Consider the following 21,373-nt stretch of genomic DNA (forward strand, 5'->3'; position numbering starts at 1 on the left):
TTGGATAAAGAATCTACTCACTAATGATTTTTGCTTTTTAACTTGGGGGCTCAGAAAAATTCATAACAATTTCATTTTCATGGGCCTTTTTTTAGGGTCTATTAACAGCTTCCTAAAGAAATCAGTTTACCCCATGTATGGACATGTTAACTCTAATTTTTCTCCTTAATTGCCTTAATCTTAAAATATGAGGAAGAATTAATTAACTATCCTGATGGGGAAGGAAAGTTAATAGCAATTTTAATGAGTGTAACCTTAGCAGGATTTGCAATGACCCTGAAAGGATGCTGAAGTCACTTCTTTTCTTCACTTGACTCTCACCTTCTGTGAATGGCCGTAGGTGCTGATTACAAGTGATTAATTACCTCCTGGAAGGTTTGTCTCCAACTCATCTTCTTATCCTGAAACCAACTTCAGACTGAAAAATATAGGGAGAATGCTGAATGTTATAAAAAAAAGTTAAAAATGGATTTTTCTATGCTATGATATGCTTAAAAGGCAGAATTTGATGAAAAATATCTGGCTAGGGCTTTCACACTAGCACAGGAAAAGGCAAATGGGTTGCATTAAGCTGACCCTGGAAAGTGCATCTAAAATGACAGAGAATGTGGTAACCATGTCATAAATGATGAGACATTTATATCACTTACAAGCCCGTGGGTTTCTGCCTGGAAACACTCTAAGACTTCAGGGCATGAACAACAAGCTCAGTAGAACCCAGCATTCTCAGTGAGCCGAGAATTCAGAGGTCAGAGTTTGGGGCTAGTGAGGAAATTGGAATTTGTGAAATAAGAGGGATACTGAGCAGAAGAGAGTTACATGGGGAAAGATAGTCAAAAATATGTGTGTTGACTCCTTGTCCTAATGCTAATCTGTAAACTTGCAGATTGTGATTCCATTTGGCCTGGTAAAGGACAAGTGTTGAATAATGGGCACATACTGGGGAGTGTCAGCTGATCTGAACTTAAGACAGTGTTAGGAGATATTTGAGGTCCTATCAGTGAGTACAATGATCCTATGCATTCAGTAGGGAACATAGAAAGACCATTTTCCAGAAGAAAGACTATGATAGCCCTAGAACAAATGATACCCTTGATCTACTCTGAAATCTCATAAAAATGAGATTTAAAAGGACCAAACTGTCTACAAGCAAATGTTTTGTGGGCTGAAATAAAACCCAGTAGTCCATTCAGGAAACAATGAAATTCAGATGCACAAAAACACAGTACCCATTATATCTATATTACAACCAATATATATGAGACATGTAAAGAAGCACAAAATATGTTCCATAATTAGAAGAAAAATAATTTAATAGAAACTGATCCCTAAATTATACATATGATAGACTTATCAGATAAGTATGTTCTTATTGATTCTTTAGTAGTTTGATCACAATGTGCATTGATACAGTTTAATGTGGATTAATCCAGTTTGTTATTTTTTGAGATTCATAAATGGGTACTTGTTATGATTTGGACCTGGAATGTGCTTCAGAGTTCATGTGTTGAAGGTTTGATCTCTGATGCAGCAATATTCAGAGGTGGGGATTTGAGGTAGTGATCATGACGATTCTGACTTCATCAGTGGTTTAATCCATTGAGGGAGTCATAGCTTGTAATGGTTTAGATATGAAGTGTCTCCAAAAGCTTATGTTTTAGAAAAATGCAAGAATTTCAGAGGTGAAATGATTGGGTAATAAAAGCTTTAACTTAATTGGTAGATTAACCCACTAATATGGATTGACTGGGTTGTAACTGAAAGCAGATAACATGTGACTACAGAAGACAGGCAATCAGGGGCATGACTTTGGGGTTTATATTTTGTCCCTGGTGAGTGAAGTTCTATTTCTTTGCTTCCTGATTATGATGTCCTGGGCTGCTTTCCTCTGTCACACCCTGCTGCCATGATGTTCCACCTCACTTCAGGCCCAGAGCAATGGAGTTGATCACCCATGGACTGAGACTTCTGCAATCAGGAGCTCCAAACAACCTTTTTCTCCTCTGTGTTGTTCTTGTCAGGTCTTTTGGATCATGATGATGGAAAAGCTGACCAAAACATAGCTAGATAGCATTATTGCGAAGTACTGGAAATTATAGGAGGTCAGACCTAAATGGAGGAAGGAGAACCCTGAGGGTATACCCTGGAAGGATACTTCTTGTCCCTGGCCACCATGAGGTGAGTGGCTCTACTCCACCATGCCCTTCTGCCAAGATGCTGTCTCACCATAGGCTCAAAGCAATGGAGCATGGACTAAAACCTCTAAAACCAAGAACTAAAATAAATTGTTCCTCCCTTAAGTTTGTTTCTCAGGTATTTTGTCACAGTAATGAAAAGTTAACAGGGTACTCCAAATTTTTGGTCAATTTTGAAAAATATCAACACTGATATATTTAAGATTTTTTTTTTCTGTAGTGATATCAGCCCCTTGAAACATTTGTTTTAAGTACCCTAGTTTTAAGAATATTTATGTTCAAAGGTATAAGGGAAATATAAAATCTTATAATTAGTAAAAAATACTTTTAATAGAGAAATGGAATATACAAAAGAACCCTGATGAGTTGAGAACCTAAAAATTGAAGACATGAGAGGCATCTAAAAGATCATAATTAGTCTAGAGATAAAAATGCAATATTTGAAGAAATGCTGCATACAATTAATATATTAATCCATTGTAAGACAGAATATTAATAAATTAATGGAAAAAGGCAAAATAAACTGTTCAAACTGAAGCTAAAGGATGAAAAACTAAAAATAAATGAACATAGTTTCAGCAACTTGTCAGACTTTATTAAATAGTTCTAAGAGAACAGAATTTGGGTGTATAGAATTTAGAGGCACAAAATGAATCAAGATGGTGGTATCAGTACAGAAAAAATCTTAAAAGATATCAGAGTGGAGAAAAATTCAAAATTGATTAAAAAATTGGAGTACTCATTTATGAATCTCAAAAAAATGATCAACCCAAGTAAAACCATGTCAATTCACATTATGGTCAACCTACTAAAGAATGGATAAATATAAAACACTAAAATTATCCAGGAAAAAATAACACATCATTTACGGGTACTAATGAATGAGAATGATTTTTTCTATTTTTTGGGAAAAGTGCGAGCCATAAGACAATAAAAATGACTTTAAAGTACTTAAAACTATAACTTAGAATTTTATATAGAGTAAAAGTATTCCATTATATATATATATATTATATATAATATAATATTTTAAATTTATTTGAATGACAGTTGACTATGAAAGTAAGATAATAGAAATGCATATATACATGCTTATATTATGTGCTGAAATAAAACTTAGGATAAGAATACAGAAAGAATATAAAGAGAGATTCTAAGATTCTTTAAAAATAAAACAAAACCCAACTATATACTGTATGCAAGAGGTGTACATTAGATGTAAAGATACAGGTGGGTTAGACATAAAAGAAAGAAAATCCATACTATGCCAATACTAAATATAAGAACATTATAGTTACATCTATATAGCTATATTAATGTCAAATGAAATATTCTTTAGAGTAAGGATTATTGCCAGAGACAAAGGAATGTTTTATGATAAAATGGTTAATTTATTAAGGAAATAATAACATAAAATGTGTATGGACTAAATAGCTTTACAAAATACATGAAGAAAAACTTATTGAAATGAAGATGAAATAGACAATTTAAGAATTATAATTGACACTCTACTGTCATGTATATTTTCAAAGGACAAATTAAAAAAAAAACAGGAAAAAATGGATAATAGTAAAAGATTGAATATTCCTTTCTCAGTAAGTGGTGAGGTAAGATACAGAGGATTTGAACAACACTACAAGTCCAACCAATCTGGATTTTATAGAATACTATACCTGACAACTGCAGAATAGACATTTTTATGTAACATTCACCAGAAAAGGATATATAATGAGCCAAAAAACAAGTTTTTAAAAAATTAGAAGTCATTTATATAATTCTGAGTATGCTATCTAATGCCAACTGAATTAACATGATAAATAATGCAAGAATGATATGGAAAATCTCCAGATATTTGTAAATGAAAAACATACTTTTAAATGACTCATTGGTCAAAGAAGCAAGAACAAGGAAAATTAGAAATGTTTTTTAACTGAATGAAAATTAAAACCCAACATCAAAATTTGTGGGCTGCAGCTCTCACAATACTTGGGAGGAGATTTATAACTCTAAATGTTTACATAGAAAGGAAGAAATGTTAAAAAAACAGTGACAAAAACTTTTTCCTTAAGAAGCTGAAAATCAAATTGAATGAAAAAAATCATAATGAGGTAGATAATATAAGCTTTTATAACATGTTGGTCAAATAGTGCAGTTTCAATTAATAAAGATTAATAGAGGAGTACTAAATTTATAATTAAAAGTGTTCTCATAAAGAAAAGTTTAAGCCTAGTTTTAAGAGTATTTAAAGAAGATATACCAATTTTCTATGAAATTATTTTATGAGAACAGTATAACATGATACTCAAACCAGAAAATAATTATATAAGAAAATAATATCATAGTTCAATTTCATTCATAAATACAGAGGCAAAAACCTGAACAATCCAGGCAAGGTGGTGCATACCTGTAATCACAGTGGCTCCGGAGGCTGAGGTAGGAGGATTGCAAGTTCAAGACCAACCTCAGCAACTTAGCAAGGCCCTAAGCAACTAAGCGAGACCCTGTCTCTAAATAAAATATTAAAAAGGGATAAGGATGTGGCTCTGTGGCTAAGCCCCTCTGGGTAACCCAGTACCAAAACTCAAACAAGCAAACAAAACCAAAACTACCAACGCCACTATCACAACAAAAATGCCCTAAGCAATACGTTAACAAATCAAATCCAGCAACATATAAAAGTAAAATACATACTGCTCAAAGGGGGTGTATCTAAGAATTCAATGGTTAACATTTGAAAATCAGTTCATGTAATTCACCATATCAACAGAAAAATGGAGAGAAATCACGTGTTTGAGAAATCATGTGTTTTGAACAGATGCACAGAAAGCATTTGACAGAATTTAGCATTCTCTCAATGGTAACAACTAGGAATTAGGTGTCAGGAGTTTCCCTGGTGAAGGGGACATCTGGATCACCTCTGTCAGCTGTTGACCGTACACCTGTATGTGTGCGGTATTGAGCTGTGCTAGAAGTTCTCTGGGCTGCCTGTGCAGAAGTGGGTCAGAGGATTCACATTCTTATTTCCATCAGGCATTGCGAGGCTGCCCTACAGAATAAACATAGCAGCTGGCACTTCCCCAGGGATGGGTGATGTGCCCGACCCCCCTCAGCCACAGGGACACGTGTGCTATCATCTTTCTCATTTTTAACATCTTTAAAGTAGAAAAGGTTTGCTTTATGTCGTATTTTTCCCATCACTAGGGAGTGCAAGCATCTCTTTGGACTTTCCCTTACAGAAATTACCTCCTAACATGTTTTATTTATTTTAAAATGGGTTTCTTGTCTTTTTCTCTTGTTGATTTGCAGCACTTTTTAGTCATTTCTTCCCCAGCTTTTGTTGTTATTAATAGAATAAAAATCCATCATCTTGATCATTCATTTTGAAAAGTCCAATGAATTATTTCATTTTGAAATAAAACCCATCCATTTTGGTGGCGTTTGCCTAACTCTATCTTAGCCCTTAAATCACAGAGATTTAAGATTTTCCTTGGCTCTGTGGTTTTTCTGTCATCTTTAGGGCCTTAATGCAGTACACTTTTTAAAAAAGGAAGTGACTTCATCTTTTTGTTTTTTAAAAAATTACATAATAAAGACTAAATTATTAATAGTATCTGTTATTTATAAATGTGCTTGGTAATACTTCTTGCTTTCTTCTGTGCCAGATACTTGTCTCCTTATCCTCTCAACTGCTTACAAGGTACTTATTATTGTCTTCTTTGCCCTTTGAAAAAAAGAGGAATAAATTGATGCTCAGAGATACAATTAGCAAGAGGAAAATTGGAATCCAGGTTTGTTCAGCTTCAAATTGATGTCCATTTCACTAAACTAGGAGTTAGCCAATTCTTTTCTGTAAAGGGATAAATAAAAAATATTCTAAGTTTTGTGGACCATTGTTTCTATCACAATGACTCATGAAAGAGGTGGTACATAATATGCATGGGTATAACTGTGTTCCAATAAAACTTTATTTACAAAATTTTAGAGGCAGTAGTTTGGATTTGGCCCTTGGGTAGTATTTTGCCAACTGCTTCAGCGATCCATATCATCTCTCTTTGAAAATAGGGTCTTTAAAACGAAGCCTATCATTTAAACATACATTCTCTCCATATATGCGGGCCATGTGTAAATGTTGGTTTGCAACTAATAATGATGTTGTTGTTTAGCTATATCACTACATTCTCCAATGAATCATTTATGTGTGGTTTGGGTTTTCACTTGGGATCAAGATACTACAATAGAATAGTCACTAGACATTAACACAGGCTGCTCCCCCAGAGTTTGTTGTTCAACTTCTGTCATTAACAGTTTCTTACACATTAGTAAAAATTACTTATGTATATCCCAAAGAAGACTATGCTATATATCTGTCTTCCTTCCTTCCTTCCTTCCTTCCTTCCTTCCTTCCTTCCTTCCTTCCTTCCTTCCTTCCTCCCACCCTTCCTTCCTTCCTTCCTTCCTCTCTCCCTCCCTCCCTTCCTTCCTCCCTTCCTTCCTTCCTTTCCTCCCACCCTTCCTTCCTTCCTTCTTCCTTCTCTTCCTTCTGTATTCTTTTTATTTCTCTTTCCTCTTGGAATTCCTATACCCAATACCAGAACAACTAAATTTGATTTAGAAGAATATGAATGGCAGGGTTTTTTTTTCATGAAGATCATATTATTTAACATTAAAAAAGCATTCCAAATATAATTTGGTTTTTAAAATACTTTAAGTTGCCAATTTCAATTTGTATAAGAGCAGTTCACTAGAAAATTAAATACATTTTCTCGTAGGTGTAATAATGAATAGCATTGTCTGCGCCACTCAAGCATAACTTGGGTATAATTGTATTTAAGACAATTAAATACATTTTCTATTCAAGGTTGACAATAGAATCCATGTTACCTCACTTGGGCAGGAGTGCTATGGGATTAGGGCTCTGTAGATAAGTGAATTGCAGAAGGAACCACATTCATTGCTACTTCATGGAAACATTAGGTACTGAACAGAAACAGAAACATTAGGTACTGAAACCTTTCTTTTCCCTTTCCACTTCTGAAAACTAGTGGCTGGCAGAGATGTCAAACCCTAATTTGGAGATCATGGGTCAGCACAAAAGCTTGAGTTTTCTTTAAATATTAAGTATAACCTATTTCATGGATGTCAATTTGGACTTATGCTCAGGATAATCACTTTGTAATTTTACCTAGTGGTTCTAGATTAAGATTTTAAGAAAGCAGGAAATAAACTTTTTGGCCAGAGAAACTTTGTGCTTCACTATCAGTCTCTTTATTATGATGTCTGACATTTCTTTTCTTGCCCCTCTTTATCTCCCTGTCTGCCTAGTTGGTTGCATTTCTTAATTCTCTATTATTCCAGGTCTAATGTGCTGTGAACATGGCTTTCCACAATACATTAATTTTTCATTCTTTATGTACCTGTTCTTCTACTTTATCCCTGTCTCTTTAACACTCTGCTACCCGTAGTGTTGAGATTATTATGAGTGACCATGAAGAGCTTTAAAGAACTATCTAAGCAGAGGAAACCTTTAGGTAGCTTATACAGTTCATGTGTATATGTGCAGAGATTATTTAGGTTGATAGATTCATCCACTGGCACTAAAGTAGATGTGCACAGTGGATTGATTTAATTAACATCCCCAATTAATGTCTTCTCTATAATCACACTTTTACCCAGAAATTTAAAAAATTGCAGTCTTTCCCATTCTGACGCTGAGGTTGCCCACGTGACTTGCCTTAGATCATGGGAGATTAGCCAATGTAACAGAAGCACAGCCTTGAAAAGTGTGCCTCTTGCCTTTTTGCATGATTGGGGTTACTCAGGTGTAGACCTTGCCATGTAGTGAGGACACGTCAGGTTAGCTTTCTGGAAGATGAGAGACCTCAGGGAGTACAGCTAAGTCACCTGAGTCGAGGCAATTCTTGGTTAGCACATCAAATTGGTTTCCCAGTTAACTGCAGATTCATGAGTGTGAACCCTCCAAGATCAGCCAAGAATAGCTCAGAAGAGCAGAGCTATTTAGATGACCCATACCCAGTAGAAAAGATAAAGACTTCCTTTAGGTCATTAAATTTTAGTGTGACATATTACTCAGCAGCAGGTGACTGATACAACAAAATTACCCCTCCACACTTCCACCTATTTTAAATGACAAGGAAACATGCCATTTTTGCCCACATACTTACAATGTCTGGTTTTCTTCATTACTTTGGCAGATCCAGATTTCCATTTAGCATCACTTTCTTTCTGTGAAGAGGACTTCCTTTAACATTTTGGCCTGTTGGTAACAAATTGTTGAAGCTTTTGTATGTTTGAAAAAGACCTTCATTTTGTCATTAGTGAAAGATGTCTCTGTTCATTGACAGCTTTTTCCTTGATGCTGCCCCACTGTCTTCAGGACTGCATTGTTTTGGATAAGAAGATGCTGCCCCACTGTCTTCAGGACTGCATTGTTTTGGATAAGAAGTCTGTCATTCTTATCTCTGCTATTCTGTTATTCTGTGCCCATTAGATCTTTATCGCCCCCCCCCCCCCCTTTTAAGATTTCTCTTTGTCACTGTTTTGAGCAATTAGGTTATGAAGTTTTGGTGTAATTTTCTTCTATGTGTGTGTGTGTGTGTATGTGTGTGTGTGTGTGTGTGTGTGTGTGTTTGGGTTTCATTGAACTTCTTGGATCCATGGTTTTATGAGTTTCATTAAATTATGAGAATGTTTGCCTATTATTTTGTAGAATATTTTCTTTTATACTTTGCTTCATTTTGAATAGTTTCTATTGCCTTGTCTTCAATGGTGCTAATGCTTCTGTATTGTCTAAATGCTATTAATTTCACAAAGCATACTTTCTATTTAAGATATTGAATTTTTATCTTTAGAAGATTATATATATCTTATTTCTCCTTCTCTTTGGAATGTTCAAACTCAACATTCATGACATTGAAGGTGTATTTTAAATAGCTGACTTGTAGTCATTACCTGCTAATTCTATCACCTATATCTTTTCTGGGTCTGTTGGTATTGATCTATTTCCCCCCTCATTATGGCATGTGTTTTCTTGCTTTGTTTCTTTTGTTATGTTTCTTGGTTTGCCTGGAAATTTTGGGCTTGATGCCGAACATTGTAAATTTTACTTTTTTGGATGATGGAGTTCTGGTATTTCCTGAAGGATTTTGAGAGCTTCATTAGGGAATGCAGTAGTTAGGTTATTTGGAAATAATTTGATTATTTTCAGATTTTCTTTGGAGCTGTTAGGCTTTTATACAGGGACAGTTTGGCCCCACACTGTGGTGATACTTTTCTGAGGAGACTGCTTGGTGCTCTGTCTTTTCACTCTGACAAGAATGCAAACTGTCTTCATACCTGTGTGAGCTCCCAAAACAATCTCATCTGATCCTTCTGATGACTCTTCTCAAGCTCTTGGGTTTGTGTCTTCCCAGGCAGTTGCTGCTCATTAGTGCGAGAGATACTCAGGAGGAACCTACTGCGGATCTCTAGAGTTCTCTCTTTGTGCAATACTCTCTTTTCTGGTTACTACCACCTCATCTCCTTTGAGTTGTGAAGCCTGTCTCTTCAACTCAGGGAGTTTGCCACCCTTTATCACTGTCAGGCAGTAAGCTTGGACAATTGCAGGCTTCACCTCATGTATTTTCCCTTTTTAAAAATGTGGCTTGGTAGCCTATCTTGCCAATTGGTCAATATGTGAAACTCTTTCTTGTATATTTATTTTAGTTTTTTAAGATAAGGAGATAAATCTGATCCCCGCAGCTCCTTCACGGATGGAAACAGAATTTTCTTCAAATTAGATTTTGCTGAGCAAATGCAAATTCATATAATAAAAGCTTGAGCTCTGATACATAGAAGCTTTATGTTAATTATAAAGAGGTCTAAGAAGTCAGATATGGGCATTCATATCTGATACCTTTTCCTCAATCTCTTCCTCAGTTCTTATTGATTAGGATGGTATAAAGTTTTCCTTTTACCCACCCCTGCCATATAAGCTGATTGTATTAAAAATGTTACACTGGAACAAAATTCATTCTTCCTCCTATTTGGTATGTAGATTGAAGATTTTTGAAGATTCTTGGGACACCAAGGGATCTTGTCATGTCCTATAGAGAAATTAGAGAATCACAGAAAACTTTCCAAAGTGAAGAGTAAAGATTGCTTTCACTTTCAGCAGGATTTTCTCATCTATATTTGCCTCTTCCTCCACTATGGATCTAGATGTAAGAGGAAGTCTTCCACAGGCTCACGGAGCCTGTGCAAAATTGGTGTGTGGGACTTTAGAAGTTTTCACTCATAAAATCTTCTTGCATGACTTTTTCTCTCTATGTCACTGTTGGTATAGCAAATTGCTTTAATTCCAATGATGGAGGATGTCATGAAACCAATAAATATCTTAATATTTTGGACAAATAATTATGAGTTTTAATTTTGTTCTTATGAGTCCTAGGGACAAGAGATATCATATCATGAAATAAGTCCTGGTTAGCTGTAATCTTAACAAAAATCATACAGTCCCAAGCCCAACAATACTGGTTATTGTATTTTATGCAATTAAAGTCTTCCTCTCACTTTTCTTTTACCAGACAGGGTAAAAGCAAGTTTTCCATAAGCAAAAGCAAGTTTTCCATAAGCAACTGTTCAGCAGTCAAATATAAGGATTTTGGTGTGGTCTTTCCATGATAAATTGGAAAAAAAAAGAAAAGAAAAAATGAGATTTTTCCTGAAATTGTAGTTTTTCGTTTTTCATCAAGGGAGAAGACATCTTTTAGACATTGGTTTAGATCTCTGTGAATAGTCATGTATTAGGTCTTCAAATATTTTTTTTTTTTTTTAAGGCTGCCCTAAAGGGTTTTGGGTGAGTGTGAGCAATCAGATAGAATTCTCATACACCCATCCCAATCTTGGCTTGCCTTTAGAAGTAGGCTGTCTTTCTGACACCTTTCCCAGCCCTGAAACAACTCATGATCTGAGTCACGATGAAAAGAAGCAACTGTGCAGACAAAGGCTTTGGGCTCTAGGCATTGACAGGCTGCTTTGAGTTCCCTTTCAATCTTGCCATCTTTCAGGGTTTTGTTTGGTGTTTGATACAGCTTTTCAGAGGCTTAATAGCCTTTCAATAACCAGTGTAAGAAAAGGAACATTGATTGCATGTGGGCTGGCTGGACTCAAAGGCACCCTAAAACCTTCTGCCTCGCTTAGCAGTTTAACCCATCACCTCCTGGTGGAAATAAAACTAAACTCTCTAACCAGTTTCGCTCTTCTATTAAAGAAGATAAAGAGGGACTTGGTGGATGGTTTTGCAGCCCATTCTGACCATTGTCACTTTTCTCTGTGCACTTGGATGGTTGGGGAAGGCTGAGAGGATTCAGAAGAACTGGAAACCACAGCAGGGGAAATTCAGAACCTGCCACCATGTCAGTGCTTTAATTTCAGTCCTCTCTGAGCGCCAGAATTTTTGGGGTCAGCTTCACTTGGGCACACAGATACTATGCCCTTCCCTCCAGCCCATATGGAGATGATAGCCTTGGTTTCTAAGGATACTGCCAACATTTTCTTCCCATCAAAATCACCCAAAACATAAACTGACAAATTGAGAGAGGTGAGCTAATTTTCCCCATTGGGAAATGAAATGACATGTTCCTGGGATAGATTTTGGCAATAATCTTTCTTAAGGCTTTATTTATTTTATATATTGGGATTTGATGGTTTGTTATACTGCATCTGAGTAGACATATCCTTGCAGCTACATATGTAAAGTAACATTGTGATAATCGCATATGGTATTCCAGTATCACCAACCTCATATGCAGGGAAGACCGGTCTGTAGCTTATTATTTCTGCAGAAAACCAGAGATATGTCTTAAAATGAAGAGAAGCTTGAATTGAGTCTTGTACAGAGATCTAAACACTCAGAGCAGGAGAAGACATTGTGTGGAAAGAACAAATACATTTTCTTTCAGTTATTGTGCTGCTGAAATTCACATTTCATAAAAAAATAGGTTCTTGGGTTCAATGAGTACATCAATGTAAGGGTAATCACCTTCTTCAAAATGCAAATTAATAACAATACAGAGTATAGAAAAGACTTATTAAAACTAAGAACATGAAGGAGATTAAAATACAGCATTAAAACAGGCTAATAATCCTGTTTGAGAAAGTCATCATTGTAGAGAATGGAAGTAAACAATTTGAACTTATGTGCGAGCCTTTCAATATCCTTGCTAAAAGAGAACCTGACTCCTTTTTCTCTTAGAAAACTCTTCCAAATGAATTCTGAACTAGCTACCTTCCCAGGTGTGGATATATGCCCAAGAATTTGTAGTGGGATCAAGAAACTACACATTTTTGCTTACATATACAAGAACATTTAATTTTCTTGATTTTCTAAAATGAATCAAATCTTTCTTCTAAACCCTATATCACTGGGTATTAGGGTGTAGGTGTTTATGAGTGTTTAGGGGCTTGGACAAATTTTTAAGGTAGTTATGTGATGGGGGTGGGATTGAACTCACCCAATTTGTGATAATATTTTAGTCTTTTCTTGTTTCAATAGTCCCTTCTGGAGTTCTAACTATGTTGGAGACATGGTGATCTTTCAAATTTACTTTCCCTTTTCCTGACCTCTCTCCAAGTCAGTGTCTGGCAATTGAAAGGCTCATATTAGTTGGTGCTAAATGTGGTCTGAATGCTGTTAGGCATCCCATAGATTTTTACTGATTTGTACTGTATGGTGGTTGTTCTGGTTCCCCACTGGTACTATCTGATGTTTTGAGACATTATGCTGGTTCAGGACAATGGGGTTCATGTTTGTGGCCATTTACCCCACTCCATACCACTCTGTTCACTGTGGAATCTTTGCTCCAGTCTCAGCTTTTGATATTTTACCTGCCTATTTAACAGCTTGGTGTTCCCCCGATAAGACACCTGTCTTTTCCACAGCTTCTGCATGTTGTACATAGACTGGGGATTCTAATGGTGGTGCCTCAAGTGCATATACTCAGCATAATACGACTTTCTTTGATAAACTACATCTTGTAGGATGTTGGATATGGTCGAGATTTACAGAGACATAATTGCCTCCCCCAGCCAAACTGGGGAATTCTGCTACTCTCTGTTCAGTGCTGAGAATGTCTTACAACTACCATGATACCTTTATCCCTCTTTCTTTATGTTTCCAGTCTAATGAAGATAAAATGAAAACCTTTGCATCTGATCCCATCACCTTCCCCCTCTATCTCTTCCCATATTTCAAAGGAGCAAAGGAGATTATTTTTCAGTTTCTTCTCTGAAGAAAGAGGAAGAAGTTTCTACTTCTTCAGAGAAGAAACTGCAAAAGAAGTTTCTACTTCTTCCTCTTTGCCTAGGTCCTCAATGACAGAGGATTTCTCAAGAAGACGCTGGCTTACTGAAAAAGGAATATGCAAAAATAATATCTCTCCTACTCATGAAACACATGGTTTAGGAGCAAGAAAAGTCCAGACTGGGAATTCTTTCTGAAATAGGGAATAAATAAATATCCATCCAACACAGGGATCCTTCCTGAATATACCTGTCAGTATATTCAGTTTTATTCAGTATATCAGGTGATTCAGTTGTTTCCTGTCATACTAACCTACTATTCTCCTGTGTCTTGCTCTGTGGCTTAGTCAATTCCAGGGCTAGACAATTCTATTTATTCTTTACATTATATGGGCATAAGAGGCTGTAAAAAACTCAAGTTCAGGAACCTGAGTGAGTTCTTCTGTATGAGTTCCAAGGATCCAAAATAATGAAGTGCTCAATGATTGTTTGCTGAACTATTGAATAAAATATGCTGAGGTGTGTTCTGCTGCTACAGTTCTTAAATTCTGGTCTTGATTTTATACCCAGACAGACTTCCATATACTTGCAGGCAGATACTATACTTTTACTTGAGTTCTTTGGGGCGGGCAAGTATCTTTATTTCCTTCAGTTGTGCCCACCATTTGGTTCACTTTCATTTGAATCCTTTAAACAGAAAAGCAGTGCATGGGCCTGTGGTCATGTAAAATGGTATAGTTGATTACCAGCTGGAATAGCAGGGAGATTAAAAGAGAAGAGGAGACATTTCACACATATATCATAGGAAATGACTTGAAAAAAATAAATTCATTAGCAAATAAAAAAGGGCATGAAATTAATGTTGAGCCTGGAATATATGTTTGGACATTCATAAAGCATTTGCTATAGACTATATTGAAATTTTACATGCAAATCATAATAAAATTTGCTTAGTAAAAAGAATCCAATTGTCTAAAAAAACAATCACCTGGTAATGAGAAATAGTAGGGCTTCTGGTTCACAGCAGAATTGAGAAACACCTGGGTAGTATCTGTGGAAGAGTAGAGGAAGTCCCAGCACACTCTTGGGAATGTTTAGAAGGAGGAAATACAGAGCAAGTAAATGCTCTTTAAAGGTTCTCAGCTGCAATCATGATCAAAGACAGAGACAAAACAGAAAGGATGCTAGTAAGACATAATCAAAGCAGAAAGCCATAAGTTCAAATGCACAAAGTGGCAATTCAAACCTGCCTAAAGAGTTTTACACAATGTCAGGATTCAGCTCTCCACACTCTGGCTCCCATGCAGGTTAATGGACTATCTGTTGAATAAGGGTATTAGCTTGAGTGCCGGAGTCTGATTCAGGCTGATCGGAACCTGCAAAATGGATAAAGTCAGACACTTAGACTTGTCTCAAATCACTTACAGAAGTTGAGCCTGTGCCTACTATAATCTTAAGACTCCTTCTAAAAAATTAAAATCAATAGTAATAATTAGAAAAAAATACTAGCGTTTTCTTCCCTAGACCTTACTGTGCTCTTTAGAGTCTTATAGAATCTTTAACTTTGATTTACTTTGGCAATGTGGACCTAAAACTCTGAATATGTCTCTCAGCTCTTATTTATAATGGGAAGCATTAGAAATAAAAACTAGTCTCAGCACCAAAAGGCAGTCAGCTTCTTTATGCTTGTTTGTATCTGGATGTACTCTTGTACTTGAAAATTTCACATTTCTCTCTCAGAGGTACTGGCTTTCATTAACCCATATTTTGGAGAACTGTAAATTTGCAAAAGCATTTATACAATTTTAAAGCTGACTGAAACATTGAAAAAAAGAATTCCAGCATTTAGCTGGTTTAAAGATTTGTGATTCTCTTTGCCTAAGAATTTATTGTTCAAATTTGGACACATTTGAGAGTAAAAGGGGTGCTATCATTGGGAGCACAAGGAGACTTGGGCAACAAACATAAGATGCATTGGCTTGGGAAAGCTCATTGAATGGATCATTCTTGGTGCCTTAAAGGTTATATAGGTAGCTGTAGGTTCTTATGTTCTAAGGAACAATAAGAAATTTCCTTATTCTTTTATCTCTGTCTTAAACCAAAATACATCCAGTAAACTCTCTTCTATTGAAAAAATTATTTCCCAGTTTTGAACTCTGAAGTATTCTTTACTTGCCACAGAGCTTAAATTACAAAATTAACCCACATATCATGGTATGTTGGGGAACCAGTAAATCTTCATAGGTATGTTGTTCAATTGAAGAAGTAGGGTGTTATGAAGGTGTCTGGGAAATGGACTTCCTACATGAAGAAGTGGAGAGTAGGGTACATTTTGGCAAGTAAATAGTAAGTAGTGTCAGGTCAAGCCTGAGTCATCTGGGTACTGAAATGTAAGAGAATCTAGTCCTAGGATTGTCTACACAAGAGCCTGATTAGTGCAGAAAACTGAGACAATAAATGCTTCTTTCATTGTTGAAGGTATGTATTTTAAAAACTGGCATTTACATTTTAATCCCTTTGAGTGTGTCTTCAACCTTCCCATGCCAGTACTTTGAAACTCACAAGGACAACAAGGTTGAGAATCATGCATTTGAACCCTAAGGAATTAAACCAGTCAACAAAGAGGTTGAAGGCCAAACGGGTGTTTGGAGACAGGTCTTGCTATGTCTTTTGGCAAAGTTAAGAGTATGCGACTTACGCCTTTTGACTAGAAGAGAAACAAGCAGGATCTTGAGGGAGGCACAAGTCTACCAGATGTCTTAGAGTTCCATAGGGGACACAGTGATATTTGCTAATGTGTGAAGCGTATTGAACATTAATTAAAGGGCCTGCTGTATGTACTTAGGCTAATGCAGACATTCTCACACTGCAGAGGAGAACATATGCTATACAGGGACCCTAGGGAGAGAGCCTGGGCCCACGGTCTCTGAAGACACAAAAGGACAGCCAATCTGCTCAGGCAGCTGCTTCTGCCATAGGCAGTGTAGACATGACTCGTGCTATTATTTGAATTTAGAGAAACCCATGCATTGGTGGAAGAATAATTGAATCTCAAGTTCAGAAGTCCCCCACGTCACGTAATACATGTAGTCTTTTTAGAATATCAACCTTGTGCCTTCTATTTCCTGGCTCCTCTCCCTTCCTTGTAATTAAGCTTATTGAAGAAGTTCACTTTCAGTGCCTTCATTTTTCACATACATTTGATCTAGTTTTTATCTCTTATCTCTATTGATGCTTTGAAAGATCTCTTAGTTTGCCTGCTTACTTTCCTGTTCCTATCTGCATTGTTTCCTACACAGTAAGCGCCAGGCTGGTAAATTCTGGGTGTCTTTTTATCATCATGCTTCCTCTAACACAGTGCCTGACTCAGAGTGAGTATCAGTTGGATGAGTGAATGGATGAATAACCCAAAACTCAGAGCCCATGAGTACTGAGTGGTAGTACTCAGAGCCGATGAGTACTGAGTACTTCCTGTATCCATCACTTTGTCCCCACCTAACCCTTAAGTATTGGCATATATAGTGTTTGATCCTCTGCTTTTTTTGTCCCTGTGATCTTTTCTTGAGTGATCTGTCCTTTGATAGCTATTGGTAGATTGTTTTGTCTAATTTAGAGCTAAGATCCTTAGCTCCCAAATGTTGGATCTATCTATTCAACTACGTAGTGAGCATTTCTAACCAAATTTCAGCTCATAGTTGCACATATCCTGTGATGGAGAATTCCTTTGGGTTCTTTAGGCTTCTATATGTGTCAATAAATTAAATTCATCTTTCTGTATGGTAGGGTCTTCAAACTGGTTTTCCTTATATTTTTTCTGGATAAAATTAATTCTTTGTTACTTTTTATCATTATAGTTTTCACATGTTCTAGTTAGTGAATAACCATTTGGGATTTAGATTTATGAGAAATGACTAAGAAAAAAATGGAATGTATTAGAGAACCAAGGTGCTGCTAAATCTAATGCTTTGGCTAAAGGATATCTCCAGCTGGGCTCCTGTGTCAAACAGTGTGTTCCACATAATGATACAAATAATCTTTAATCCTTGCAAAAATTCTGAAATCAATATTACTATCCACATTTTACAAATGAAGACTCTGAAGTTCAGAAGATTTAAATGTCTTCTCCCAGTTCCTATGGCCTTTCTGTGCTACTGCTATACTTGGTTCAATCCTAAGCTCTTCATCCACTCTGTACATATTTACTGGGCCTCCCTGTATTTGGTGAAATTAATGAGATTGGCATATTTGTTAGCAATATATGTATTTTTTATGAAGCCTCTATTCTTTCCTGACTAATATTTGTTTTTGCACATTTTTCTAATCTGAATCACTTGTTTTTTCTGGCTAATGACTAATAGAACATCCCTGATCACAAGCCAGAAACTTTTCCACTTCAAGGGCTCCTGGTTCAACCTTGAGGTGGTAAATGGGAAGCCTTGAGCAAGAATATGAGCTCCTGGTGGTGGGAAGTGAATGTATCTGTTCTGATGTAACCAGTGGGTGCTTTTCTGTTACACTGGATGGGCAGGAACCTGCAAGAGGATCAAGAGATAGAGGGCTGAGAGATGACATCCAAGAAGAACACAGTATGGGAAGGATAGAAAATATTCCTGAATTCATGTGAAGACAAATCACTGTCCTAGTGTTTTGTACATGGGCTGGGCCACTAGCATCTTAGGAGAGGGAATCTTCAGTGAAGAGAGGGAGTCAGGAAGGAGAACTTGGGTACTGTGTTTGAGGTGAAAGGTCATGGGAAGGGATCCAGGTGCTTCTATATTGCTGGTCCTTTGAAGCTTTCCTAAAATCAAATATGGTCATTTAAGAAGCAAGGATTAGGAAAACTACCACTGTTTACAATAACCAATTATCATTACTTTCATTGTTGAGTGCTTTCTTGTCTAAGACCTTTTTGTTCATTCCTCACCGATCTTCAGAACTCCTGGGCAGAGTGAGTTACAAAGTGAGCATTTCTTCCATTTTTAAGTTGAGGAAATGGAGGCTCAGAGACACTCACTTTCTTATTCAAAGAAGAGCAAGACAGTGGCAGAGCCATGGAGAACCTCTGTCACCATGTCCTTCCTTGGTAGTTTCCTAGGAGTTTTTACTTGTTAGGTCACTCACATGCTTCTTGAGACTGGAACTATTATTTTCTATGTTCTTTTGCCTTTTCTGGGTTTCTCTCTGGGAAGCTGGAACCCTCAGAGGTGCTGAAGGCTGACATGGGCCCACCCACACCCACACACACGGAGGTTACCTCTCTCCCCCTGGCTGATTAATAGTGAGGATACATTATCAGAGCTAATAGGACTCAAATGAAGAAAACTGGTCAAGTGAAACCCTGTAAATTGGTTTGTGTGCTTCCTCTGTCTCTTTTAATACCTGATGCTGGGGATTTTCATCCTTGTCCAGCCAGGCTACAAGGGAAAGGATTAGCGTAAATAGCTCCCATGGCAGCGATAAGGTGCAGCCAGCTGCTTCCATGGCCCATTTATTAACATGACAAGAATTCAGATCTACAACAGAGGCGTCTTTTCTTTTCTCCGAAAACACTGCTTTGCTTCAGAAAATTGATTGAAAATACATCCCTCTCTCTCTCTGTTTTCCTCTTTTTATTTTGTTCTTTTCCTCCCATTTCTATCTTAGTTTTTTTCAGGCTGCTATAACAAAACATCAAAGACTGGGCGGCTTGTAAACAATGGAAATTTCCTTCTCACAGTTCTTAGGCAGGTAAGTGCAAGGTTCACAGACTGCTTCCTGGTTCACCAACAGCTTCCTGGTTCACAGGCAGCTTCCTGGTTCACAGACAGCTTTTTCTTGCTGTGTCCTGGTGCATGACCAAATCTCATCCCAAAGGCATCACCTCCTCACACCATCACACTGTGATTGGGCTACAACAGATGAAATTTGAAAGGACACAAATATTCATACGTAGATTGCTATGGTTTGGGTGCAGTTTGATGCACCGAGGCTTCATGGGTTCAAATTCAGTCCCTACTGTAGAAAGTAAGAGGGTGGAACATTAGTCTGATTCTGGTGTTTACAGATGGTCCCTTTGGAAAGTGATTAGAATAAGATAGGGTCAGTAGGGTGGAGCCCTCTGATTGAATCCTGGTTACTTTAAAAGGACAGGGAGAGAGATCAGACAGACACACACTCATGCTCCCTAACTCTTGCCAGGAGTTTCCCTGCACCATCTTGGAACACTGCCATCAAGAAGTTCACCACCAACTGTGGTGACATCAGATCTCCACAACAGGAGCCAAAATCAATTTCCTTGTAAAGTAGCCTGCCTCAGCTATTTCATTATAGGAATGAAAAACTGACAGTTTTTGGTGGAAATGAAATATAAAAGGTTGAGAGCAATTCCTGGTACAGAGTGTGTGGTTTGTTCATCTTAATTATTATTACTAGAGAAAGGGCCCCAAAACACAGAAGGCAAACTTGGTATCACTGCCCTCAACAGCTGTTCATTTGTTTTGTTTCTCTTTTCTGTCAGATGTCCTTGTGGCTGTGTTTTGGTTGCAGGATCTGTTTTGGTTTGAGATGCCCTAGATGCATGGTCACTGAGTGGCCCCAGTCTTTGTCTTCTCTTTAGATTGGTGGTATTTAGGGTAGGTTCCTTGGAAGAGCCCAGGCTTGTGTGTCATAAGATCCATTTGGAGAAGAAGACGTTCTACTCCCCAAGAGGCAACAAAAAGGGTGACTTTACAAAACCTACTGTATTTTCCTCTGTTCCTAGGTTTCTAAGATATATGTAATTTCTCAGAGGTTGAAGTCTTGGGCATTTGCATCTGGCCTTGCCTTAGCCATACTTTGTGGAGTTCCTAACAGTGCACAAGGTTCATGACAATGTTCCAAGCTTTGCTCCATCCTCCATGTGGTCTCCTGAATTTGGACCATAAGGAGGATTCCTTTGTTTCACCTATAGGTAGGCTTTTTCTGGGCCCTCACTCACTTACCCTTCAATGGAGAGGGCAGCCAATCCTGGGGAAATCTTCTTAAAAGGAGATCATATTGTATGCCAGGTGAAGTGGTACAGGCCTAAAATCCCAGTGATTCAGAAGGCTGAGGCAGGGGAATGGCAAGTTCAAGCCCAGCCTGGGAATTAAGCAAGACCCTGTCTTGAAAAATAGAAAGAACTGGGGGCTTAGCTTAGTTGTAGAGAACCCCTAGCTTCAACCCCCAGAACTGTAGGAAAAGAGAGAGAGAGAGAGAGAGAGAGAGAGAGAGAGAGAGAGAGAGAGAGAGAGAGAGAGAGAGAGGAGAGAGGATCTCATGTATGAAGGAAGAATTTTATCCCCCTTCCCAGAACAGAGCTGGTATGGGCAATCCATCAATCACTCAAGGTCTACTTCAGGGGTTCTGGTGAGGAAGGGAAGGGTAGGGGGCAATCTTTGTCTTAAATAACTTTAAAAATGTTTTAAATGAAAACAAGATTCTTATTTCTCTCTTTCTCTCCCTTTTTCCTTTCTCCCCTCTGCTCCTTCTGAGGCCATAAATTCTATTGAATTAGGACTCTTCTCTTAGGAACTCATTTAAACTCAATTACTTTGTAAAGACACTATCTTCAAATACAGTCATATTGGCCTTAAGGCCTCAATATATGAATTTTGGGAATACACAATTCTGTCCACAGTAGACTATGTTGAATTGTATCTTATCTCACAAATCAACTTGATTTGTCAAAATAAATTATTGTTTACAGATCTAACCCTGAAATTTTTTTCTTTTAAAGAAATTTGTTCTAAATAGTTATAGGTGACAGCAGAATGCATTTTGACACGTTGAACACAAATGGAGCATAACTTCTCATTCCTTTGGCTGTACATGGTGTTGAGTCACACCAGTAGTGTAATCATACATGTATATAGGGTAATAAC

This window comes from Sciurus vulgaris, assembly GCF_902686455.1.
Source record: "Sciurus vulgaris genome assembly, chromosome: 11".
NCBI lineage: Eukaryota > Metazoa > Chordata > Mammalia > Rodentia > Sciuridae > Sciurus > Sciurus vulgaris.